At 42.1% G+C, this 27,182-nt stretch overlaps 1 protein-coding gene and 1 long non-coding RNA gene across 4 annotated transcripts in view; both read right to left on the reverse strand.

Moving 5' to 3' along the window:
- LOC123739010 (C-type lectin domain family 4 member M) overlaps positions 1–27,182 on the reverse strand; it is a 48,094-nt gene that overhangs the window by 1,245 nt on the left and 19,667 nt on the right. The window lies entirely within an intron of this gene.
- Positions 1,006–25,201, reverse strand: LOC123739011 (uncharacterized). Its single transcript, XR_006767591.1, has 3 exons — positions 24,838–25,201; positions 1,317–1,415; positions 1,006–1,065 (listed from the first exon to the last, which is right to left on the reverse strand). It is a non-coding gene; the product is annotated as an uncharacterized lncRNA (long non-coding RNA).

The raw sequence follows: 27,182 nt of genomic DNA on the forward strand, positions 1-27,182 counted from the left end.
CTATCTCTATCACTCTTTTTCTCTCTACCTCACACACACACACCTGTTTCTCTTGGCTGTTGATAACCACCAGGTGTGCTCCTCTATTTCTGCAGTCCTGTCTGCTCTCCTCCCAGGATTTGTACTCAGTAGAGACGTAGTAACAACTGCTACCAAGCTTTTTCCATCCTTGAGGACACACTGTAAGTTGAACATTTCTTGCTTTAGTCACTTTAATACAACATTGAATTAAGTATCAATCAGACACTCAAGGAAGACAGGGCACTATCTAATGGACGGTTTGGAAGCATCATTTGTCACGTCCTAACCAGTAAAGGGGTTATTTGTTATTATAGTTTTGTCAGGACGTGGCAGGGGGTATTTGTTTGATATGGTTCGGGGTGTGTGTGTTGGTAGAGGTGTGTTTGGTTTATGTATTCCGGGGTTTTTTGTCATTGTTCTATGTTGTGTTTTCTATGATCCATCTATGTTGTGTATTTCTTTGTAGGCCTGGTATGGCTCTCAATCAGGAACAGCTGTACATCGTTGTTGCTGATTGAGAGTCATACTTAGGTAGCCATGTTTTCACCTGTCCCTTTGTGGGAGGTTGTTCTTTGTACTGATGTGTCTACAAGACTGTTCAATCGTTTTTTTCTTGTTTTGTTTGTTACGTGTTCACACTAACAGTTAAGATGAGCACTCAACCCGCTGCACCTTGGTCCACTATATACACGACGAGCGTGACATCATTTTTCATTTAATATCAGTTAACTTCCTGTCTGTAAGTGACATGTGAACTGATACAGAGACTGTCAAACAGAACAGTCATGAGACAATTTGACTCACCTTTCTCAACTAAAGATTGTAGCTGGTCTCTCTCTCTGGTCAGGGAGTTGTATCTGGTCTGTAGCTGGTCCCTCTCTCTGGTCAGGGTGTTGTATCTGATCTGTAGCTGGTCTCTCTCTTTGGTCAGCGTGTTGTTGCTAGTCTGTAGCTGGTCTCTCTCTGCAGTCAGGTTGCTGTCGCTGGTCTGTAACTGGTCTCGCTCATTGGTCAGGCTGTTATAACTGGTCAGTTGGTTTCTCTCTGAAATAAGGAGATCATTGAACAAGGTAACAGTGGAAAAGTTAATCAGACATTACCAAGGTTGGGGTCAGTTGCATTCAATTCCAGTCAATTCAGGAAATACACTGGAATTCCAATTGATTTCCAATTTTTTGGAAATTAAATTTGGCTTACTTTCTGAATGGAATTGACTGGAATTGAAATGGAATTGAACCCTGGTTGTTACACAACTGATGATGAAGAATGTTTGAGTGAGAACATATCAAACTCACGGTAGAGTAACAGGCCTATGATCCCAGCCAGTATAACACACAGCAGCCCCAGACACACTGCAGCAGCTCCAGAGTATCTCTTCCACCACTGACAAAACCCTGAAGCACAAATGATTACCATAAGAACTTGCTATTTATCAGCGTTGTATTGGCGTCTGCTTTTGTGTCCTTTTGCTCTTTGAATCAGTGAGAGAAATACACACGGAACAGAACACCAGACCTGAGTTCCAAAACCTCACATTTTATACTGCTTGACTTCCAGAACCTCTTACAGAATATCGCTCGTAAACAACAGGTGTATGCTAATGCTGATTTACGGATCCTTTTCCAACAATGCAGAGTTAAAGATACAACATTTAAAAAAGTGTCACAATAAATAAGAACCCAGTGAATTAACAAAGAAGAATAACAAGTCAAAATAACATGGCTACAGTGCATTTGGAAAGTTTTCAGACCTCTTGACTTTTTCTACATTTTGTTACGTTACAGCCTTATTCTAAAATGGATTCAATTGATTTTTTTCCCTCATCCATGAAATTGTCTTCATCAATCTACACACAGAGCCTTTTTGGTACAATGTTCACTGGTATTCGACCAGCAGCCAAACTCTTATGCTAGCGAACATGTCAAGATTTCCTTCCTGACTGGCTGCCTCCGTGCAGCTCGGCCGGGCCCGTCTCTCTCAGAGGAGAGGCAGCGGCAAATCAGCACTAGAAGCTGCCTGTTCTGTGGCCAGGTTGGTCACTTTGTCTCCACTTGTTCCCTGCGTCCAGCAAAAGTGGTGCTCAGCAGTAGTGGGGGATATACTGTTGAGCCAAATCGCCGGCCCATCTCCCCCAGAACCCTGCTTGACGGCGCCCTCGCGTGGCAGAGCCAGGCTTTTCCTCTGCCTGCTCTCACTCAAATTGTCTACATTCTGCCCTTGCCCATGCCTTGTCTTTGCCCCAGTTCATTCCAGAACTTCCAGACCTGTCATCAGTTCCTCCAGTGTGTCACAATCTAGCTCCTGTGTTCAGCTAGCACCACGCCCTGTCTCTGCCGCCTCATCGGCCGTACGACTGCACCATTGACCTCCAGCCTGGAGCTCCTCTCCCCTGTAGCCGGTTATATAACCTCTCTCGCCCCAAGCAGGAGAGGTTATGGAGAAGAACATCTAGGATTCCCTGGTTGCAGGACATGTCAGGCCTTCTTCCCCTCACGTGGGTGCTGGTGTTTCTTTGTAAATAAGAATGATGGGTCACAGAGGCCGTGCATTGACTTCCGTGGGCTGAATAATATCACAGTGAAGAACAAGTATCCTTTGCCACTCATCAGTTCTGCTTTTGCCCCGCCCTCCATGGTGCCACTGTGTTCACCAAACTGGACCTCCGGAATGCCTACCACCTTGTCCGCTTCAGAGAGGGGAACGAGTGGAAAACTACGTTTAAAACACCACTTGGCCACTTTGAGTGTTTGATCATGCCTTTTGGTCTTACTAACGCCCCTGCTGGTTTCCAGAACCTAATACAATGACGTGTTGAGGGACGTGATTGGACGCTTCATTTTTGTCTATTTCGATGACATTTAGATTTTTTCTTAGGACCCTGAGGCTCACCAGCAACACTTTCACCAAGTTCTCCAACGGCTGTGGGAGAATAAGCTTGTTGTCAAAGCTGAGAAATGTGAGTTCCATGCTTCCTCTGTGTCTTTCCTGGGTTATATTATTGGACCCCGCCAAGACATGGCAGTCAGAGTTGCCTGCGCCCTCTAACCTGAAGGAGCTACAGTATTTCCTGGGGTTTGCCAATTTTTACAGACGTTTCATCCGCAACTAGATGAGACAGAGGCAGCGTTCCTTGAACTCAATCACCACTTCACCTCCACTCCGGTCCTCACTCAGCCAGACCCAGAACTATAGTTCATCATGGAGGAGGACGCCTCCGACACTGGGGTAGGTGCTCTGATCAGAAGCTCCAAAAATGTGCATTCATTTCCCGTAAGCTCTCACCTGCAGAGAAGAATTTTGACGTTGATAATCAGGAACTCCTGGCAGTTAAGCTAGCTCTTGAGGCTTGGCATCACTGGCTAGAGGGCTCTGAACTCCTCTTAATCATGTGGACAGACTACAAAAATCTGTCCTACATTCAGACAGCCAATTTTCTGAACTCCCGGCAAGCCAGATGGGCCTTGTTCTTTGGTAGATTCAATTTCACACTTAATTAGCGCCCGGTTCTAGGAATACCAAGCCTGATGCCCTGTCCTGCCAGTTCACCACCGACAACACTGGTTCCGAACAACATTCCATTGTGCATCGTTGCTGTCGTCCCCTGGAGATCGAGTCCCGTATCCGCCAGGCTCAGCAGAACCAGCTTGACCCGACTCTATTTGCTCCCGATTCTGTTCGCTCTGATGTTCTTCAGTGGGCCATTCTACCCACCTCACCTGTCACCCTGGTATGAACCGGACCCTCGCATCAGTGCTTTTAGTGGCCCACCATGGAGAGAGATGCCCGGGAGTTTGTCCCAGCCAGCTCGGTCTGTGACCGGAACACAACCTCCACTAAACCCATTTCCGGTCTGCTTCACCCTCTTCCCATACCCAGTCGCCCCTGGTCACACAAAGCTCCTGACTTTGTCACTAAGTTCAATCTTGGTTTCATCAGACCAGAGAATCTTGTTTCTCATGGTCTGAGAGTCTTTAGGTGCCTTTTGGCAAACTCCAAGTGGGCTGTCATGTGCCTTTTACTGAGGAGTGGCTTCCGTCTGGCCACTCTACCATAAAGGCCTGATTGGTGGAGTGCTGCAGAGATGGTTGTCCTTCTGGAAGGTTCTCCCATCTCCATGGAGGAACTCTAGAGCTCTATCAAAGTGACCATCGGTTTCTTGGTCACCTCCCTGACCAACGCCCTTCTTCCCCGATTGCTCAGTATAGGAGAGTCTTGTTGGTTTCAAACTTCTTCCATTTAAGAATGATGGAGGCCACTGTGTGATTCTGGATCTTCAGTGCTGCAGAAATGTTATGGTACCCTTCCCCAGATCTGTGCCTCAACACAGTCCTGTCTAGGACAACTACAGACAATTCCTTCGACCTAATGGTTTGGTTGTTGCTCTGATATGCTCTGTCAACTGTGGGACATTTTATAGACAGATGTGTGCCTTTCTAAATCATATTGAATCAATTGAATTTACCACAGGTGGTCTCCAATCAAGTTGTAGAAACATCTCAAGGAGGATCAATGGAAACAGGATGCACCTGAGCTCAATTTTGAGTCTCATAGTAAAGGGTCTGAATACTTATGGAAATAATGTATTTCTGTGTTTGTTTTGTAATAAATTTGCAAACATTTCTAAACCTGTTTTTGCTTTGTCATTAGGTGGGTTTGTGTGTGGATTGATGAGGAAAATGTGCATTTAATACATTTTAGAATAAGGCTGTAACGTAACAAAATGTGGAATGTCAAGGGGTCTGAATACTTTCTGAATGCACTGTATATACAGTGAGTACCAGTACCAAGCTGATGTGTAGGGGTACGAGGTAATAGAGGTAGCTATGTACAGGGAGTAACAGTACCAAGCTGATGTGAAGGGGTACGAGGTAATAGAGGTAGCTATGTACAGGGAGTACCAGTACCAAGCTGATGTGTAGGGGTAGGAGGTAATAGAGGTAGCTAGTGCCTTCAGAAAAGTGAATTTTTCCACATTTTGTTGTTGCTGAATTTTAAATGATGTTTTGTCACTGACCTGCACACAATACCCCATCATGTCAAAGAGGAATTATGTTTTTTTAATAAATATATATTTATATAAAATGAAAAACTGAAATGTCTTGATTCAATAAGTATTCAACCACTTCAACCTAAAAAATCTCAGGAATCATTTGTTTAACAAGTCACATAATAAGTTGCAATGAATCACTGTGTGTGCAATTATAGTGTTTAACCCTCTAGAGTCTGAGCCGGGGGGAGGGGGGGGAGGGTCTGAGCCGCGGGAGGGGGAGGGTCTGAGCCGAGGGAGGGGGGGAGGGTCTAAGCCGGGGGAGGGGGGGAGTCTCTGAGCCGGGGGATGGGGGAGGGTCTGAGCCGGGGGAGGGGGGGAGGGTCTGAGCCAACATGTGAAATTGTTTTAAGATACCAAGAATTATTTAGCTATTTCATTTACAACTTTAAGACCCGTTAATGTATAAAAAATATTGAAAAAAAATGATTGCATGAAGCATTGAATTTGGCATTTCTGCTATTAGCCAATAGAAACACATTGAATAACAGATTCACGACATGGAACAACAGATAGTCCCCAAAAATATCAAAAGGAAGTTTGTTCTGTGTGTGTGTGTGTGTGTGTGTGTGTGTGTGTGTGTGTGTGTGTGTGTGTGTGTGTGTGTGTGTGTGTGTGTGTGTGTGTGTGTGGGGTGACAGTGTCAAGCACTACACCAGGATAAACTGTTACCTGAATGTTGATCACCAACTCCATCCTTCTTGCAGGACATGATGGGTCTTTCGTTGTTGTATATTTGATCATTAAATCCATGGTCTCTATTTTATTTATTAAAAAAAAAATGTGCATCTAAATCCATCGCTGTTTTCATAGATTTCCTCTGACATCTTTACACACGTGTGTTAAAATGCAGTAACTTCTACTGTTGTAACTTCTACTGTTGTAACTTCTACTGCTGTAACTTCTACTGTTGTAACTTCTACTGCTGTAACTTCTACTGCTGTAACTTCTACTGCTGTAACTTCTTCTCTTGTAACTTCTACTGTTGTAACTTCTACTGCTGTAACTTCTACTGTTGTAACTTCTACTGTTGTAACTGCTTCTCTTGTAACTTCTACTACTGTAACTTCTACTGCTGTAACTTCTACTGTTGTAACTTCTACTGTTGTAACTTCTCCTGTTGTAACTTCTACTGTTGTAACTTCTACTGTTGTAACTTCTACTACTGTAACTTCTACTGTTGTAACTTCTACTGTTGTAACTTCTCCTGTTGTAACTTCTACTGTTGTAACTTCTACTACTGTAACTTCTACTGTTGTAACTTCTACTGTTGTAACTTCTTCTGCTGTAACTTCTACTGTTGTAACTTCTACTCTTGTAACTTCTACTGCTGTAAATTCTACTCTTGTAAATTCTCCTGTTGTAACTTCTACTGTTGTAACTTCTACTGTTGTAACTTCTACTCTTGAAACTTCTACTGCTGTAACTTCTACTCTTGTAACTTCTCCTGTTGTAACTTCTACTGTTGAAACTTCTCCTGTTGTTGCTTCTACTACTGTAACTTCTACTGTTGTAACTTCTACTGCTGTAACTTCTACTACTGTACCTTCTACTGTTGTAACTTCTACTCTTGTAACTTCTACTGCTGTAAATTCTACTCTTGTAAATTCTCCTGTTGTAACTTCTACTGTTGTAACTTCTACTGTTGTAACTTCTACTCTTGAAACTTCTACTGCTGTAACTTCTACTCTTGTAACTTCTCCTGTTGTAACTTCTACTGTTGAAACTTCTCCTGTTGTTGCTTCTACTACTGTAACTTCTACTGTTGTAACTTCTACTGTTGTAACTTCTACTGCTGTACCTCCTACTGTTGTAACTTCTACTGTTGTAACTTCTACTGCTGTAACTTCTACTGCTGTAAAGTCTGCTGTTAACCTGTTGAGGGTAGGGGGCAGTATTGACACGGCTGGATAAAAAACGTACCCGATTTAATCTGGTTACTACTCCTGCCCAGTAACTAGAATATGTATATGATTATTGGCTTTGGATAGAAAACACTCCAAAGTTTCTAAAACTGTTTGAATGGTGTCTGTGAGTATAACAGAACTCAAATGGCAGGTCAAAACCTGAGAGATTCCTTTACAGGAAGTGGCCTGTCTGACCATTTATTTTCTTTCTTTGACATCTCTTTCTAAAACTTAGGATCTCTGCGGTAACGTGACACTTCCCACGTCTCCAATAGGCTCTCAGAGCCCGGGAAAAACCTGAATGTCGTCATTCCAGCCCCAGGCTGAAACACATTATCGCCTTTCTCAAGTGGCCGATCAAGGGACAATGGGCATTAGGCGCGTGCACTGGCCGCCCCGTCTTTGTGAATTTTCCTCTGTTTACCGAAAAGGAGATTCCCGGTCGGAATATTATCGCTTTTTTATGAGATAAATTGCATAAAAATTGATTTTAAACAGCGGTTGACATGCTTCGAAGTACGGTAATGGAATATTTAGAATTTTTTTGTCACGAATTGCGCCATGCGCACGACCCTGATTTACCATTTCGGATAGTTTCTGGAACGCACAAACAAAACGCCGCTTATTCGGATATAACGATGGATTATTTGGGACCAAACCAACATTTGTTATTGAAGTAGAAGTCCTGGGAGTGCATTCTGACGAAGACAACAAAGGTATTAACATTTTTGTTATAGTAAATCTGATTTTGGTGAAGGCTAAACTTGCCGGGTGTCTAAATAGCTAGCCCGTGATGGCTGGGCTATGTACTTAGAATATTGCAAAATGTGCTTTCACCAAAAGCTATTTTAAAATCGGACATATCGAGTGCATAGAGGAGTTCTGTATCTATAATTCTTAAAATAATTGTTATGCTTTTTGTGAACGTTTATCGTGAGTAATTTAGTAAATTGATAGTAAATTCCCCGGAAGTTTGCGGGGGTATGCTAGTTCTGAACGTCACATGCTAATGTAAAAAGCTGTTTTTTGATATAAATATGAACTTGATTGAACAAAACATGCATGTATTGTATAACATAATGTCCTAGGATTGTCATCTGATGAAGATCATCAAAGGTTAGTGCTGCATTTAGCTGTCTTCTGGGTTTATGTGACATTATATGCTAGCTTGAAAAATGGGTGTCTGATTATTTCTGGCTGGGTACTCTGCTGACATAATCTAATGTTTTGCTTTCGTTGTAAAGCCTTTTTGAAATCGGACAGTGTGGTTAGATTAACGAGAGTCTTGTCTTTAAATAGCTGTAAAATAGTCATATGTTTGAGAAATTGAAGTAATAGGATTTTTAATTAAGGTATTTGAAAATCGCGCCACAGGATTCAACTGGCTGTTACGTAGGTGGGACGAATTCGTCCCGCCTGCCCTAGAGAGGTTAATGAAATGTTCTGGGTAACCTGTGATACAACGTGTAGAAAATGTTTGATGTTTGAATTTTTTTTGGTCTAAGATAGTAAGAAACATTTCTGTGAAGGGGTTTGACTTATGACCTTTGTCTGGGTTTTCCTGTGTGGTCTGATCAGCCTCATGGGAAAGCCATTTGGATAATACATTTTAGGTCATTTGTTATTCTGATTTCAAGGTAATTCGTGAAATGTATAATTATGATGGAATTTAAAGTTCTTAGACATATTTGTAATTTGGACCTATGTGATATAGGGCATTGCCTTTCACTAAGGGTAGGCTGCTTGAAGTCTGTTTTCCTATGACCATATGGGTAAATAATTTTTTCTTTGTGGAGGTTTTCAGAGTTGTGATTTTCATTTGGTTATGTTATTTGACATTTTGTTTTATCTTTTGATTTGTAGTAGTGTTTTTGAATACATTACTCTCATGGAGAGTTATGTGTTAAAAATGGGGGAGGATACAGTCCTTTGAGGGTTTGGATTCAGTTCTTTGAAATTTGGATTGAAGTTTACACACCTTGAGTGATATGTGAAGGAGTGTATTGTTGTGTTGTTTGTTCTGTTCTATTCCTGATGGGTTATAGGTCTAACTTCCTGATTCTGTGGCTCTGCGATGAAGTTGAAATTGTGATGGGAAGTATTAAACAATTTGAAAGAATAGTTTCAATAGAATGTGTTGTTATTCTCTTTGAATAATGTTTAGACATTTGTATTAAGAATAATTGGTAAAAGTAATAATTTATCATGTAGTTAATGAACTGAACTAAACTGTTGTTCTGATTTGTTCTTTCGAGGTTATCATGAAAAGTGACATCAGATGGTATCTTAATGCATGGAAGAGATAATTGGACCGAAAAGTGTGTGTACCTCAAACCCCTCTAATTGGCTGAAGAAGGAGTGACGAAGGCGTTGAATATGGCCCTGTCCGAACCATTTCTACTGAGAGGAATGGCCAAGCCAGCAACCGGTGTACAGTATCCGATCTAAGCTATCAACTGCTTTTCTCTCATGTTTCTCTCAGGAGTGTGAGAGGAGTCCACGTGGAGTGAGCATGGGGAAAGGTGCTGTTCTAAACTTTTCTTATGTTGCTGGTATATTGGTTGACGAATGGACAAGACATAATGGGCATCTAAGGTGAAACATTGACATTGGGACATTATAATGGGTCATTCACTTTGAACTTTAAAGTTATCTGAAGAAGAAACGAAGAGGACGCCAGAAGAATCAGTGCCTGGAGAGAGGGGTTTGGTCAACTGTGCCCAAAACTGTTTAGACTTTTGGGGTATCAGGTTGATTGTAGAGGTCTACACCACGTAAAATTATAGTCATTTAGATTAAGAATGCATTGAGATACTGATCTGTAGAATAATCGTGATAAAATTGTTAATAGTAGAAATTATGGGATAATTATACTGGATGTTAAAATGAATGGACATTCTGCTAATGTTGATGTTTGTTTAAATTTAGTTTTTACTTTGAGTGATAAGACAAATTTGAATCACTGAGCAATGTCATTTTGGTTGGATAATTAACTGAGTTCTCATTATGATTTTATTTGGAAATTGAATGAATTTTAAAACTGAAGGATTGATTTGAGTTGAGTATGTTAATATCTAAATGAGTGAAGGAATTAATGTGTTAGGGATTGATTGTTTTGATTGTTGTTATGAACTAAAGATGTTGAGGTTATTATAAGCATGCCATGGGTGAATGCCATGAGTGAATGACATGGGTGAACTCTGATCTGGAGAGTGTAAATGATCCTAATCTATTTGCTCTATAGGCATTGCCTTATAAATAGCGGAATCATGATGTTTGTCTTGGGTGATGTTCATTAGGCACCAAGGGAATACATTTTATTTTAACTAGGAGTCACTACCTGGATTTGTACAACAAGATATGCTAATTGTAGTTTCTGGGATGGAAATAGTCATTTCCAACATACTATGCTGATCCATTGGAGTGTGATAGATAACTAAAGATTATTTTATTAAACTCCATTGTTGCATGCACTGCATTATGCATTCATTATGTGATTTTTACTGTCTATGGAAAATATAGCTTTGAATCTCATAAACTGTATGCATTTTTTGTTTATCTTCATGGGTTCGTGCAGGTGACTGTGTATCATAACCTTCCCAGACAAATTGCAAGAGTGTTTAGTAAATGTTGGGGGATGGTAATAAGAGACAGTGCTGAGTTTCTTGGGATGTTATGTGCAGGAACCCCATGCAATTAGTTATTGTTTTGTGATTTTTGGTTTATGTAGAATATATGTATGTTCTATGTGAATGAATGTTCTTAAATCTGGTGATTTTCTTTTAAGTTGAGAGGGGACACAGAGGGATGACTGTCTTTTCTGTTGTGATGTAGTCTGTGTTTAGACACTGGTTCCGCTGTAACGTTACTGTTCTGATTCTCTAGAAGGGACGGAGTCCCTTGAGAGGGGAAATGTCGTGGACGAATCAGAATTAGTTGGGTAACATAGATAATTAAGATGTTTTATTAGTATAATATGGTTATGTGAGATACTTGTCATTAGAAAGTGTCCATTGGACTCTGGTGTCTTTTCAGTTGCACGTCTACCTTAGCTGGGGCTCAGACACTTGGGGCCCAGAGAGGGGAGAGGTCAGACTTGTCGTCATGGGAATGTGTCTTTACCTATTTCTTAAACCATGTGAAGGGATGGCGTGATTAATGGGGAACCAATGACTTGTCTCCACAATGTCTGAGAAAGTCACTCCCTCCTTTTCTTTATTGTGGGGAGGATTATGGCAGTAAATGGACCCTTGTATGTCCTCTCTTAGATCTCACACTTATCCTGTGATAATATATGGCCTAGAGGCTCACTCCCCCAGTGAGCCTGTCCAGGAGTGGGGTCAAGAGGGGGTTTGCTTGAGATGGGAGTATCTAGAGTTGACAATTGATATATGCCATTGGATGAAATAGTTCTGTTCAATACCGTACCAGGGAGGGACGGTTCTAAGGAGACCAGATACTGGTCTGTATAATGAACCCTGTTGACATAGCAGTTACTGTCTGATGTGTTTTATTGATATCTGTCATACAAAACGTAACCTTTGTGAACTGTTACTAAGTATCTGTGGTTTGTCAATATACGTTGAAGGGGCTGTATCGTTGCTATAAAAGATCCCTGTAGCCATTCTGTAATCACCTCATTAAATGATTCATTCGAGAGAATGCATTATTGGGGGGTCAAGAACTTTTGCAAAAGTATCTTAAGTATTAAAGATGTAGTTTTAACTCGGACTGGTGTGTTTGTAAATCCTAATTTGGTAATGCGGAAATTAGCCACCACAGAGCTCAGCACAGAACTCTACTGTCCTCTTTCTAATTCCACTTGTAGAGCTCAGCATAGAACTCTACTGTCCTCTTTCTAATTCCACTTGTAGAGCTCAGCATAGAACTCTACTGTCCTCTTTCTAATTCCACTTGTAGAGCTCAGCACAGAACTCTACTGTCCTCTTTCTAATTCCACTTGTAGAGCTCAGCATAGAACTCTACTGTCCTCTTTCTAATTCCACTTGTAGAGCTCAGCATAGAACTCTACTGTCCTCTTTCTAATTCCACTTGTAGAGCTCAGCATAGAACTCTACTGTCCTCTTTCTAATTCAACTTGTAGAGCTCAGCATAGAACTCTACTGTCCTCTTTCTAATTCCACTTGTAGAGCTCAGCATAGAACTATACTGTCCTCTTTCTAATTCCACTTGTAGAGCTCAGCATAGAACTCTACTGTCCTCTTTCTAATTCCACTTGTAGAGCTCAGCATAGAACTCTACTGTCCTCTTTCTAATTCCACTTGTAGAGCTCAGCATAGAACTCTACTGTCCTCTTTCTAATTCCACTTGTAGAGCTCAGCATAGAACTCTACTGTCCTCTCTCTAATTTTACTAGGGCACTTCACCACCCCTTAAATTCTTCCTCTTGGAATTAGAACCTTCACCACCCCTTAAATTCTTCCTCTTGGAATTAGAACCTTCACCACCCCTTAAATTCTTCCTCTTGGAATTAGAACCTTCACCACCCCTTAAATTCTTCCTCTGGGAATTAGAACCTTCACCATCCCTTAAATTCTTCCTCTGGGAATTAGAACCTTCACCACCCCTTAAATTCTTCCTCTGGGAATAAGAACCTTCACCACCCCTTAAATTCTTCCTCTGGGAATTAGAACCTTCACCACCCCTTAAATTCTTCCTCTGGGAATTAGAACCTTCACCATCCCTTAAATTCTTCCTCTTGGAATTAGAACCTTCACCACCCCTTAAATTCTTCCTCTGGGAATTAGAACCTTCACCACCCCTTAAATTCTTCCTCTGGGAATTAGAACCTTCACCACCCCTTAAATTCTTCCTCTGGGAATTAGAACCTTCACCACCCCTTAAATTCTTCCTCTGGGAATTAGAACCTTCACCACCCCTTAAATTCTTCCTCTGGGAATTAGAACCTTCACCATCCCTTAAATTCTTCCTCTGGGAATTAGAACCTTCACCATCCCTTAAATTCTTCCTCTTGGAATTAGAACCTTCACCACCCCTTAAATTCTTCCTCTGGGAATAAGAACCTTCACCACCCCTTAAATTCTTCCTCTGGGAATTAGAACCTTCACCACCCCTTAAATTCTTCCTCTGGGAATTAGAACCTTCACCACCCCTTAAATTCTTCCTCTGGGAATTAGAACCTTCACCACCCCTTAAATTCTTCCTCTGGGAATTAGAACCTTCACAACCCCTTAAATTCTTCCTCTGGGAATTAGAACCTTCACCACCCCTTAAATTCTTCCTCTGGGAATTAGAACCTTCACTACCCCTTAAATTCTTCCTCGGTACTTTGAAAACAGCTGCTTCATTTTCCATTGTTTAACTCTCCTCTTGCCCATTTCATTCTCCAGCACCCCCTCAATGACCTCAATCGCAGTCTCACCTACTGTTCCACCCCCCCCCTTTTCCCTGCTCTACCACAACTGTCCCCATAACCACATTGCTCTCCTTTCCTATTTATCCCATCACATCTGCCCACCTTCTCCCTTCTAATGAACCCTTAGCCTGTTCATCCCTTCTCAGTGGTGCTTCAGCACCACCAACGCTATAGCTGCTACCCAGCTCTGTGTGCTCGTTCTCTGGACAATTACTCAACCAAATGCCCCTCTCTTCCACACCCAAAGCATTTCATTGATTCAGTAGAAGAGTAGAACTCATAATCAAACCCGTCAATCTTGAAACTGAACGCTAAATTCAGTTGGGTCAGTATCCTTCTTTAAGATCACGTGTACTTACCTCCTATGAGAATGAGGAGATTTACATCCAAAAAGAACCTTTTTACTGTAGAAACAAGTTGTCCATGATGAGATAACTCTCTCTCCAACACTTCATCTCTAACAAAAAGGGGCACGTTTGAAAGCATAACTTTCTTCGACGGATTCACAAGAGGGAATACCGACGTCTGGGTCTCCCGGCAACACAACACCACTCTCAACTATCGTATTCACATTTTCAAAGGAATCTAAGAAAATTACGACAGAACTATTCATCCTTGAGGCTGATGTTATGCTATCATACCCAATGATAGCGCCCACTGCTAAACTACATTCTTCCACCGAACAACCTGTCTCAGTGGGAATGTTCACCCCATGCCTCCGACTAACATTTTCAAGCTCTACACCTCCACGAGGGGCCTCTACACCTCCACGAGGGGGCCTCTACACCTCCTCTATACGTACTTAGTATTAGTGAGACAATACAACCTTAAAACAACTCAACTAATCAATATATATAAATATTTATACACCGAAACCCTATAGAGTCAACTTGCTTCCAGCATGCACTCTGACGAGAGAGAGAGAGAGAGACAGAGAGAGAGAGAGAGAGGGGAGGGAGAGGGGGGAGATGGAGAGAGAGAGAGAGGGAAAGAGGGAGGGAAAGGGAGGGAGATGGAGAGACGGAGAGAGATCTTTGAGAGAGAGGGAGGGAGAGAGAGTTAGAGATCTTTGATGACAATAGACAGAAAGGGAGCGAGAGAGACAGAGAAAGAGAGAGAGAGACAGAGAGAGAGAAGAGAGAGGGAGAGAAAGAGAGGAGAAAGAGAGAGGTCGGTTACAGTTCACACATGCGAGAGAGAGAGAGAGAGGGAGATGGATAGAGAGAGAGGGAGATGGATAGAGAGAGAGAGAGAGAGAGAGAGAGAGAGAGAGAGAGAGAGAGAGAGAGAGTTATTCAGGAAAAGAGAAGAGGCTTATAGTAGACACACACAAATTCCAGTTCACATACGGTCGGTTACAGTTCACACATGTCAACATTAAAATGACATCAATTAGCCTCTTGATTAAAACAGACCATTTATCTTTTCAGTATGTTCCAACAAGGCCAAAATGGCACCCTATTCCCTATGGTCCCCTGTGAGACCCTTTGGGCCCCTGTTAGCTCTATTTTATATATATTTTTAAATAATCTCACCTTTATTTAACCTCTATGGGCTAGGCGGGACGAATTCGTCCCACCTACGTAACAGCCAGTTGAAGCCTGTGGCGCGATTTTCAAATACCTTAAAAATCCTATTGCTTCAATTTCTCAAACATATGACTATTTTACAGCTATTTAAAGACAAGACTCTCGTTAATCTAACCACACTGTCCGATTTCAAAAAGGCTTTACAACGAAAGCAAAACATTAGATTATGTCAGCAGAGTACCAAGCCAGAAATAATCAGACACCCATTTTTCAAGCTAGCATATAATGTCACAAAAACCCAGAAGACAGCTAAATGCAGCACTAACCTTTGATGATCTTCATCAGATGACACACCTAGGACATTATGTTATACAATACATGCATGTTTTGTTCAATCAAGTTCATATTTATATCAAAAAACAGCTTTTTACATTAGCATGTGACGTTCAGAACTAGCATACCCCCCGCAAACTTCCGGTGAATTTACTAACAATTTACTAAATTACTCACGATAAACGTTCACAAAAAGCATAACATTTATTTTAAGAATTATAGGTACATTACTCCTCTATGCACTCGATATGTCCGATTTTAAAATAGCTTTTCGGTGAAAGCACATTTTGCAATATTCTAAGTACATAGCCCGGCATCACAGGGCTAGCTATTTAGACACCCAGCACGTTTAGCACTCACCAATATCAGATTTACTATAAGAAAAATGGTCTTACCTTTCCTGTTCTTCATCAGAATGCACTCCCAGGACTTCTACTTCAATAACAAATGTAGGTTTGGTCCAAAATAATCCATAGTTATGTTCCAACAGCGACGTTTTGTTCGTGCGTCCCAGACACTATCCCAAACGTAAATAACGGTCGCGCGCACGGCGCATTTCGTGACAAAAGATTTCTAAATATTTCATTACCGTACTTCGAAGCATGTCAACCGCTGTTTAAAATCAATTTTTATGCAATTTTTCTCGTAAAAAACGATAATATTCCGACCGGGAATCTGCAATTAGATAAACAGCCGAAGGAAAATATATCACTGGGTCGAATCGGGCACGCGCCTAATTCCATAGTACTCTGATGGGCCACTTGCCAAACGCGATAATGTGTTTCAGCCAGAGGCTGCCTCGTCATCGTTCAGGTTTTTCCCGGGCTCTGAGAGCCTATTGGAGCCGTGGGAAATGTCACAGTACAGCTAAGATCCTGACTCTTCAATAAACAGAAGCAAGAACAACAACACCTTGTCAGACAGGCCACTTCCTGCATGAAACCTTCTCAGATTTTTGCCTGCCAAATGAGTTCTGTTATACTCACAGACACCATTCAAACAGTTTTAGAAACTTTAGGGTGTTTTCTATCCATATGTAATAAGTATATGCATATTCTAGTTACTGGGTAGGAGTGGTAACCAGATTAAATCGGGTACGTTTTTTATCCGGACGTGAAAATACTGCCCCCTATCCCAAACAGGTTAAGCATCAGCTGTCAGAGCAGCTCACATATCACTGTACCTGTACACAGCCAATCTGTAAATAGCCCACCCAACTACCTCATCCCCATATTATTATTTATTTTCTTTCTCTTTTGCACCCCAGTATCTCTACTTGCACATCATCATCTGCAAATCTATCACTTCAGTGTTAATGCTAAATTGTAATTATTTCGCCTCTATGGTCTATTTATTGCCTTAAAGTTAGCGAGGGAGATATAAGACTCCAGCTCAGTGATTTTTGCAATTCATTCCAGTCATTGGCAGACGAGAACTGGAAGGAAAGTCGGCCAAAGGAGGTGTTGGCTTTGGGGATGACCAGTGATATATACCTGCTGGAGCGCGTGCTATGGGTGGGTGTTGCTATGGTGACCAGTGAGCTGAGATAAGGCAGGGCTTTACCTAGGACATACTTATAGATGACCTGGAGCCAGTGGGTTTGGCAACGAATTTGTAGCGAGGGCCAACCAACGAGAGCATACAGGTCCCAGTGATGGTGTCACGTCCTGACCAGTAGAGGGTGTAGTTGGGTCAGGACGTGGCAGAAGGGAGTGAGTGTTTTATTGTTTCGTTAATTTTGGCCGTGTGACTTCCAATCAGGCACAGCTGTAGAGGGTTGCGGTTGATTGGGAGTCACACATAAGTTGCCTACGTTTCCTTTGTGTTTCGTGGGTAATTGTGCTTGTCATTGTGGTTGCACCTGACAGGACTGTGTTGGCTGTCAGTTTTTGTTGTTTTTGTAAATGCATAGTGTTCGTGTATTAAATATGACGAACCCTAACTCCGCCGCATTTTGGTCCACTTCTTCCATAGACAGCCGTTACAGAATTACCTACCAAACCAGGACCAAGCGGCGGAAGAGGAAGGAGCAGCAGGAGTACAGTGTTATGGACGAATGGACTTGGGAACAAATCCTGGACAGAGAGGGACCATGGACTCAGGCTGGGGAATATCGCCTCCCGCAGTGGGAGATTGAAGCGGCGAGAGCGGAGAGGCGCTATTACGAGGAGAGAGAGCGCGAGAGGCAGCCCCAATAAAAAAAATTGGGGGGGCACACGGGACAGTCGGTGGAGCTGAGGTCGGAACCAGAGCCAGTCGGGATGACATTGGAGGTGAGCGAGGGATATGAGACAGAGACTGTGACGGGGTTAATGGGGAAATTAGGAGAGAGAGAGATGAGAGAGCTGCTAGTATGGTGCATAAAATACGGCATTCGCCCTAATGAGCGTGTCGTGGGAATGATGTCACCTGAGGCAGCTCTCCATCCTCGTCCTGAGGTGCGTGCTGATTGTCTGGTAAAGACTGTGCCTGCGCCCAGAAACAGGCCTCCTGCATGTCTTCCCAGCCCTGCACGTCCTGTGCATACGCCCAGAACCAAGCCTCCTGCATGTCTTCCCATCCTGGTCAAGCCCGTGCCTCCTCCACGGACCAGTACTCCAGTGGGTCTCCCTATCCTGGTCAAGCCCGTGTCTCCTCCACGGACCAGTCCTCCAGTGGGTCTCTCCACCCTGGTCTCTCCTGTGCCACCTCCTCCAGGCATCCAGTGGGTCTTCCCAAACTGGTGAGTCCAGGGCCTGCGCCCAGAGCCAGGTCTCCGTTATGTCTCCCCAGCCTGGTGAATCCTGAGCCTGTGTCTGTTCTCTGCACAGCTGGAGCCTCTGTGTGACTCAGTCTAATGTAAGAGACAGTTTTAACTGTCAACCTCATTAAAGGGGAAACTGTCTAACCAATAGTATGACACTAACCACCACCATGTGACTCCAGACTTGTTTTCTGAAAACCATTTTTTGTTTGTTTCTTACAGTGAAGATTAGTTTGTATATTTAGTTTATATTAGTTTACCACAGTGTAGATTAGTTTATATATTTAGTTTATATTAGTTTAGTTTACCACAGTGTAGATTAGTTTATATATTTAGTTTATATTAGTTTAGTTTACCACAGTGTAGATTAGTTTATATATTGAGTTTATATTAGTTTAGTTTACCACAGTGTAGATTAGTTTGTATATTTAGTTTATGTTAGTTTAGTTCACCACAGTGTAGATTAGTTTATATATTTAGTTTATATTAGTTTAGTTTACCACAGTGTAGATTAGTTTGTATATTTAGTTTATATTAGTTTAGTTAACCACTGTGTAGATTAGTTTATATATTTAGTTTATATTAGTTTAGTTTACCACAGTGTAGATTAGTTTGTATATTTAGTTTATATTAGTTTAGTTAACCACTGTGTAGATTAGTTTATATATTTAGTTTATATTATTTTAGTTTACCACAGTGTAGATAAGTTTGTATATTTAGTTTATATTAGTTTAGTTTACCACAGTGTAGATACATTTTACCATGTGATTAAAGCATTGAAGTGACAATATATTTACATGGAGTAAAATGGGACCCTGTGAATTCACACACACATCACAGAGCATGACTGCAGTTCTGAGAGGTTACGTATCACTACACAGTGGATTCTACTAATCACAGCTTGATGATGAAGAGTTAATTATTATCTTTGTAGTGTTGTGGCAAGAACTAAAACGAGCACCTCTTGGGGTTCCCAGGACTGAGTTTGGGAAATGCTGCATTAAGTCTTGTGGTCGGCCATCAATGACCATGTAGAGTTTTATACACTATGCTGTGTCCTGTGTGACATTGACCCCAGAGAGAATAGTTATTCAGTGATGTCTCTATCTTTCTCAGAGAGGGCCTGAGGTCTTCATTTACTGTATCCTGTGTGACATGGACACTAGAGATAATAGTTATTCAGAGATGTTTATTCACACTTCTCCTTTCTTCTGTGGATGGGAGGAGGGGGGAGGCCTAAATGTGTAAGGTTCTCACAAATATTATCTCTCCATCTCTCTCCTTCTGTACCTCCCTGTCTGTCTGTCTGTCTGTCTGTCTGTCTGTCTGTCTGTCTGTCTGTCTGTCTGTCTGTCTGTCTGTCTGTCTGTCTGTCTGTCTGTCTGTCTGTCTGTCTGTCTGTCTGTCTGTCTGTCTGTCTGTCTGTCTGTCTGTCTGTCTGTCTGTGATGAACTGCAGATAGCTATATGCAAGACGGTGCACTCACAAAGAATAACTGCTGTCTCTTGTTAAACATTGACACCAGAGAGAATAGATATTAAGAGATGTCTCTATCTTTCTCAGCGAGGGCCTAAGGTCTATATTTACTGTATCCTGTGTGACATGGACACCAGAGATAATAATTATTCAGAGACGGTCATTCACACTTCTCCTTTCTTCTGTGGATGGGAGGAGGGGGGAGGCCTAAATATGTAAGGTTCTCAGAAATATTTTCTCTCCCTCTCCATATCTGTCTCACTGTGTATCTCCCTCTCTCTCCCCCACTCTGTCTATCTGTCCTGGGAAACATTGAGACCAGAGATATTAGTTATTCAGAGATGTCTCTATCTTTCTCAGAGAGGGCCTAAGGACCACATGTACTGTCTCCTACATTCTCTATCTACATCAAAAGAAGTTGGAGGACAATAACTGCACTGCACACTAACATCTCCCTGTTTATCAAAGACTGTATGGTGTCACAAAGTACAGAAGTGATAATGGGTATAAGAACAGCTATCTGTCACATGTTTCTTACTGGAAAAAAGGCAAACCACTTACTGTAAATTGCATGTTGATCAATTGCATAAGACCTGGCTCGGATTAGAGCACTACACTTCTCAAGGGCTGTGTCTGGGGAGTCCTGTGTGTAATTCCTACCTTCCTTCACAGTAATAAGGGGTGTGTCTGGGGAGTCCTGTGTGTAATTCCTCCCTTCCTTCACCAGTAATAAGGGGCGTGTCTGAGGAGTCCTGTGTGTAATTCCTCCATTCCTTCACCAGTAATAAGGGGTGTGTCTGGGGAGTCCTGTGTGTAATTCCTCCCTTCCTTCACCAGTAATAAGGGGTGTGTCTGAGGAGTCCTGTGTGTAATTCCTCCCTTCCTTCACCAGTAATAAGTGGTGTGTCTGGGGAGTCCTGTGTGTAATTCCTACCTTCCTTCACCAGTAATAAGGGGTGTGTCTGAGGAGTCCTGTATGTAATTCCTCCCTTCCTTCAAAAGTAATGAGGGGTGTGTCTGAGGAGTCCTGTGTGTAAATCCCTTGTTCCTTTTCCAGTAATAAGGGGTGTGTCTGAGGAGTCCTGTGTGTAATTCCTCCCTTACTTCACCAGTAATAAGGGGTGTGTCTGAGGAGTCCTGTGTGTAATTCCTCCCTTCCTTCACCAGTAATAAGGGGAGTGTCTGGGGAGTCCTGTGTGTAATTCCTCCCTTCCTTCACCAGTAATAAGGGGTGTGTCTGAGGAGTCCTGTGTGTAATTCCTCCCTTCCTTCACCAGTAATGAGGGGTGTGTCTGAGGAGTCCTGTGTGTAATTCCTCCCTTCCTTCACCAGTAATAAGGGGTGTGTCTGGGGAGTCCTGTGTGTAATTCCTCCCTTCCTTCACCAGTAATAAGGGGTGTGTCTGGGGAGTCCTGTGTGTAATTCCTCCCTTCCTTCACCAGTAATAAGGGGAGTGTCTGGGGAGTCCTGTGTGTAATTCCCCTGTTCCTTTTCCAGGTTTAAGGGGTGTGTCTCTATTTGCTCCTGATTCTGTTCGCTCTGATGTTCTTCAGTGGGCCCATTCTACCCACCTCACCTGTCACCCTGGTATGAACCGGACCCTCGCCTTTCTGCGTCAGTGCTTTTGGTGGCCCACCATGGAGAGAGATACCCTGGAGTTTGTCTCAGCCTGCTCGGTCTGTGTCCGGAACACAACCTCCACTAAACCCACTTCCGGTCTGCTTCACTCTCTTCCCATACCCAGTCGCCCCTGGTCAAACATAGTTCGGGACTTTGTCACTGAGTTCAATCTTGGTTTCATCAGACCAGAGAATCTTGTTTCTCATGGTCTGAGAGTCTTTAGGTGCCTTTTGGCAAACTCCAAGCGGGCTGGCATGTGCCTTTTACTGAGGAGTGGCTTCCGTCTGGCCACTCTACCATAAAGGCCTGATTGGTGGAGTGCTGCAGAGATGGTTGTCCTTCTGGAAGGTTCTCCCATCTCCATGGAGGAACTCTAGAGCTCTATCAGAGTGACCATCGGGTTCTTGGTCACCTCCCAGACCAAGGCCCTTCTCCCCCGATTTCTCAGTTTGGCCAGGCGTCCAGCTCTAGGAAGAGTCTTGGTGGTTCCAAACTTCTTCCATTTAAGAATAATGGAGACATTTGTATTCTTGGGGATCTTCAATGCTGAATTTTTTTATGGTACCCTTCCCCAGATCTGTGCCTCAACACAGTCATGTCTCGGACAACTACGGACAATTCCTTCGACCGCATGGTTTGGTTGTTGCTCTGATATGCTCTGTCAACTGTGGGACCTTTTATAGACAGATGTGTGCCTTTCTAAATCATGTTGAATCAATTGAATTTACCACAGGTGGACTCCAATCAAGTTGTAGAAACATTTCAAAGGATGATCAATGGAAACAGGATGCACCTGAGCTCAATTTTGAGTCTCATAGTAAAGGGTCTGAATACTTACGTATTTCTGTGTTTGTTTTTGTAATAACTTTGCAAAAACGTCTAAAAACCTGTTTTTGCTTTGTCATTATGTGTCACGCTCATCGTTAGAAATGGCGGACCAAAACGCAGCAGGTATGTGTATACTCATCCTACTCAAAAGAAGGAAAAACCAAACAAACACGTATACAAAAAATAAACAAAACGATGAACGACAAAATGACAGCCTTGAAGGCAACACAGCAATCCAAAGACAATCTCCCACAATTAGACAAACAACACACCCAACTAATATAGGACTTCCAATCAAAGGCAACACCACACAGCTGCCTTCAATTGGAAGTCCACCCCAATTAACCAAACATAGACATACAACTAACTAGATAACACATAGAAATACATAAACACAGACCATAAACCAAAAACCCGGAAATACTAAATCAAACACCCTATTTTCCAAAACACCACCCCGAACCACATAAAACAAATACCCTCTGCCACGTCCTGACCAAACTACAATACCAATTAACCCTATACTGGCCAGGATGTGACATTATGGGGTTTTGAGTGTGGATTGATAAGAAAAAATGTGTGTTTAATACATTTTAGAATAAGGCTGTAACGTAACAAAATGTGGAATGTCAAGGGGTCTGAATACTTTCTGAATGCACTGTATGTACAGGGAGTACCAGGACCAAGCTGATGTGTAGGGGTACGAGGTAATAGAGGTAGCTATGTACAGGGAGTACCAGTACCAAGCCGATGTGTAGGAGTACGAGGTAATAGAGGTAGCTATGTACAGGGAGTAACAGTACCAAGCTGATGTGTAGGGGTAGGAGGTAATAGAGGTAGCTATGTACAGGGAGTACCAGTACCAAGACGATGTGAAGGGGTACGAGGTAATAGAGGTAGCTATGTACAGGGAGTACCAGGACCAAGCTGATGTGTAGGGGTACGAGGTAATAGAGGTAGCTATGTACAGGGAGTACCAGTACCAAGCTGATGTGTAGGAGTACGAGGTAATAGAGGTAGCTATGTACAGGGAGTACCAGTACCAAGCTGATGTGTAGGGGTACGAGGTAATAGAGGTAGCTATGTACAGGGAGTACCAGGACCAAGCTGATGTGTAGGGGTACGAGGTAATAGAGGTAGCTAGTGCCTTCAGAAAAGTGAATTTTTCCACATTTTGTTGTTACTGACTGAATTTTAAATTATGTTTTGTCACTGACCTGAACACAATACCCCATAATGTCAAAGAGGAATTATGTTTTTTATATATATGTATTATATGAAATGAAAAACTGAAATGTTTTGATTCAATAAGTATTCAACCACTTCAACCTAAATAAGCTCAGGAATCATTTGCTAAACAAGTCACATAGTAAGTTGCAATGAATCACTGTGTGTGCAATTATAGTGTTTAACCCTCTAGAGTCTAAACTGGGAGAGGGTCTGAGCCGGGGGAGGGTCTGAGCTGGGGGAGGGTCTGAGCTGGGGGAGGGGGGAGGGTCTGAGCCAACATATGCAATTGTTTTAAGATGGTCATACCAAGAATTATTTAGCTATTTGATTTAGAATTTTAAGACACATTAAAGTATTAAAAAAAAATGTGAAAAAAAATTATTGCATGAAGCATTGTATTTGGCATTTCTAGTATTAGCCAATAGAAACACACTGAATAACAGATTCACTACATGGAACAACAGATAGTCCCCAAAAATATCAAAAGGAAGTTTGTTCTGAAGTGTCTGTCCTATATCTGAGAGATATTAGAAAGATCAGGAAACATTTTATTAATATTTTTTACATGTATTTATCCCCTTATTTTAGGCACTAAACTATCTCCATATATACGTCCATAAATGTTTTAAACTGGTACTGGGGACCTTCAGAGTCTTGTGAGGCTTGTAGACGTCCTAAATGGAGAACCCCATCACGTTTGTGAGAGTCTCATCTTTCAATAGAGGGGTTATAATAGTTTGTAGGCCAAACCGTTCGGACGCTACGTAAGATTTTGAGAGAAGACCGATTTTCAGGATGTCTCATGGTCTGACAAACATCGCTCCTTCTCTGCCACATTTCACCACATATACGGAAGGGTGATATCTGAGGATGGATCAACATTGTAGTTACTCTGCAATACTAACCTACTTGACAGAGTGAAAAGGAGGAAGCTTGTACAGAATAAAAAATATTCCAAATCATGCATCTTGTTTGCAACAAGGCACTTAAGTAATACTGCAAAGAAATGTGGCTAAGCAATTCACTTTTTGTACTGAATACAGGGGGGGCAATCCAACACAACACATTACTGAGTACCTCTCAATATTTTCAATCATAGTGGTGGCTGCATCATGTTATCGGTATGCTTGTAATTGTTAAGGAATGGGGAGTTTTTCAGGATAAAAAATTCTAGAACGGAGCTAAGCACAGGAAAAATCCTAGAAGAAAACCTGGTTCAGTCTGCTTTCCACCAGACAACCTACAACACAAGGCCAAATCTACACTGGAGTTTGCAGAGTTACAGTTGTGATCTAAATATGCTTGCAAATCTATGGTAAGACTTCAAAATGGTTGCCAAGCAATGATCAACAACCAATTTGACAGAGCATGAAGAATTTTGAAAAGAATAACTGGCAAATATTGTCCAGGTCTACAAAGCTCTTAGAGACTCACCCAGAGACTCACAGCTGTAATCGCTGCCAAAAGGGATTCTAACATGTATTGACTCAGGGGTGTGAATATTAATTTAAATGAGAAATGTCTGTATTTATATTTATGTGTGTGTGTGTGTGTGTGTGTGTGTGTGTGTGTGTGTGTGTGTGTGTGTGTGTGTGTGTGTGTGTGTGTGTGTGTGTGTGTGTGTGTGTGTGTGTGTGTGTGTGTGTGTGTGTGTTGGGTGTAAGTGTGTGTGTGTATGTCTAGCATTATAACAGGATAAACTGTACCTGAATGTTGATCACCCACTCCATCCTTCTTGCGGGGCTTTATGGGTCTTTGATTGGCATATATACAATCATCAATATCCATGGTATTTATTTAATTAGGTTATTTGTCTTCAACTCGTAACTGCTAGTCTTGTAACTTCTGTTGTAACTTCTCCTGCTGTAACTTCTACTGTTGTAACTTCTACTGTTGTAACTTCTACTGTTGTAACTTCTACTGTTGTAACTTCTACTGCTGTAACTTCTACTGTTGTAACTTCTACTGTTGTAACTTCTACTGCTGTAACTTCTACTGTTGTAACTTCTACTGCTGTAACTTCTACTGCTGTAAAGTCTGCTGTTATCTCAGTTGTTGGTTTGTGTCTGTTCTCTGCACAGCTGGAGCCTCTGTGTGACTCAGTCTAATGTAAGAGACAGTTTTAACTGTCAACCTCATTAAAGGGGAAACTGTCTAACCAATAGTATGACACTAACCACCACCATGTGACGACAGACTTATTTTCAGAAAACCACTTTTGTTTCTCACAGTGAAGATTAGTTTGTATATTTAGTTTATATTAGTTTAGTTTACCACAGTGTAGATTAGTTTGTATATTTAGTTTATATTAGTTTAGTTCACCACAGTGTAGATTAGTTTGTATATTTAGTTTATATTAGTTTACTTTACCACAGTGTAGATTAGTGTGTATATTTAGTTTATATTAGTTTAGTTTACCAGTGTAGATTAGTTTGTATATTTAGTGTATATTAGTTTAGTTTACCACAGTGTAGATACCTTTTACCATGTGATTAAAGAATTGAAGTGACAATATATTTACATGGAGTAAAATGGGACCCTGTGAATTCACACACACATCACAGAGCATGACTGTAGTTCTGTGAGGTTATGTATCACTACACAGTGGATTCTACTAATCACAGCTTGATGATGAAGAGTTAATTATTATCTTTGTATTGTTGTGGCAAAAACTAAAACATGCAGACCTTGGGGTTCCCAGGACTGAGTCTGGCCCTCTGTGGTCGACCATCAATGACCATGTAGAGTTGTATCATTCTATACTGTCTCCTGTGTGACATGGACACTAGAGAGAATAGTTATTCAGGGACATTTATACACACTTCTTCTTTCTTCTTCTGTGGATGGGAGGAGGGGGAGGCCTAAATATGTAAGGTTCTCAGAAATATTTTCTCTCCCTCTCCATATCTGTCTCACTCTGTATCTCCCTCTCTCTCCCCCACTCTGTCTATCTGTCCTGTGAAACATTGAGACCAGAGATATTAGTTATTCAGAGATGTCTCTATCTTTCTCAGAGAGGGCCTAAGGACCACATGTACTGTCTCCTACATTCTCTATCTACATCAAAAGAAGTTGGAGAACAATAACTGCACTGCACACTAACATATCCCTGTTTATCAAAGACTGTATGGTGTCACAAAGTACAGAAGTGATAATGGGTATAAGAACAGCTATCTGTCACATGTTTCTTACTGGAAAAAAGGCAAACCACTTACTGTAAATTGCATGTTGATCATTTGCATAAGACCTGGCTCAGAATAGAGCACTACATTTCTCAAGGGCTGTGTCTGAGGAGTCCTGTGTGTAATTCCTCCCTTCCTTCACCAGTAATAAGGGGTGTGTCTGAGGAGTCCTGTGTGTAATTCCTCCCTTCCTTCACCAGTAATGAGGGGTGTGTCTGGGGAGTCCTGTGTGTAATTCCTCCCTTCCTTCACCAGTAATAAGGGGTGTGTCTGGGGAGTCCTGTGTGTAATTCCTCCCTTCCTTCACCAGTAATAAGGGGTGTGTCTGAGGAGTCCTGTGTGTAATTCCTCCCTTCCTTCACCAGTAATAAGGGGTGTGTCTGAGGAGTCCTGTGGGTAATTCCTCCCTTCCTTCACCAGTAATGAGGGGTGTGTCTGGGGAGTCCTGTGTGTAATTCCTCCCTTCCTTCACCAGTAATAAGGGGTGTGTCTGAGGAGTCCTGTGGGTAATTCCTCCCTTCCTTCACCAGTAATAAGGGGTGTGTCTGAGGAGTCCTGTGTGTAATTCCTCCCTTCCTTCACCAGAAATAAGGGGTGTGTCTGAGGAGTCCTGTGGGTAATTCCTCCCTTCCTTCACCAGTAATAAGGGGTGTGTCTGAGGAGTCCTGTGTGTAATTCCTCCCTTCCTTCACCAGTAATGAGGGGTGTGTCTGGGGAGTCCTGTGTGTAATTCCTCCCTTCCTTCACCAGTAATAAGGGGTGTGTCTGAGGAGTCCTGTGTGTAATTCCTCCCTTCATTCACCAGTAATAAGGGGTGTGTCTGGGGAGTCCTGTGTTTGCATTGACCTCAAGACACCGATTCACCACCT

This window comes from Salmo salar, unplaced genomic scaffold (genome assembly GCF_905237065.1).
Source record: "Salmo salar unplaced genomic scaffold, Ssal_v3.1, whole genome shotgun sequence".
NCBI classification, from domain to species: Eukaryota; Metazoa; Chordata; class Actinopteri; order Salmoniformes; family Salmonidae; genus Salmo; species Salmo salar.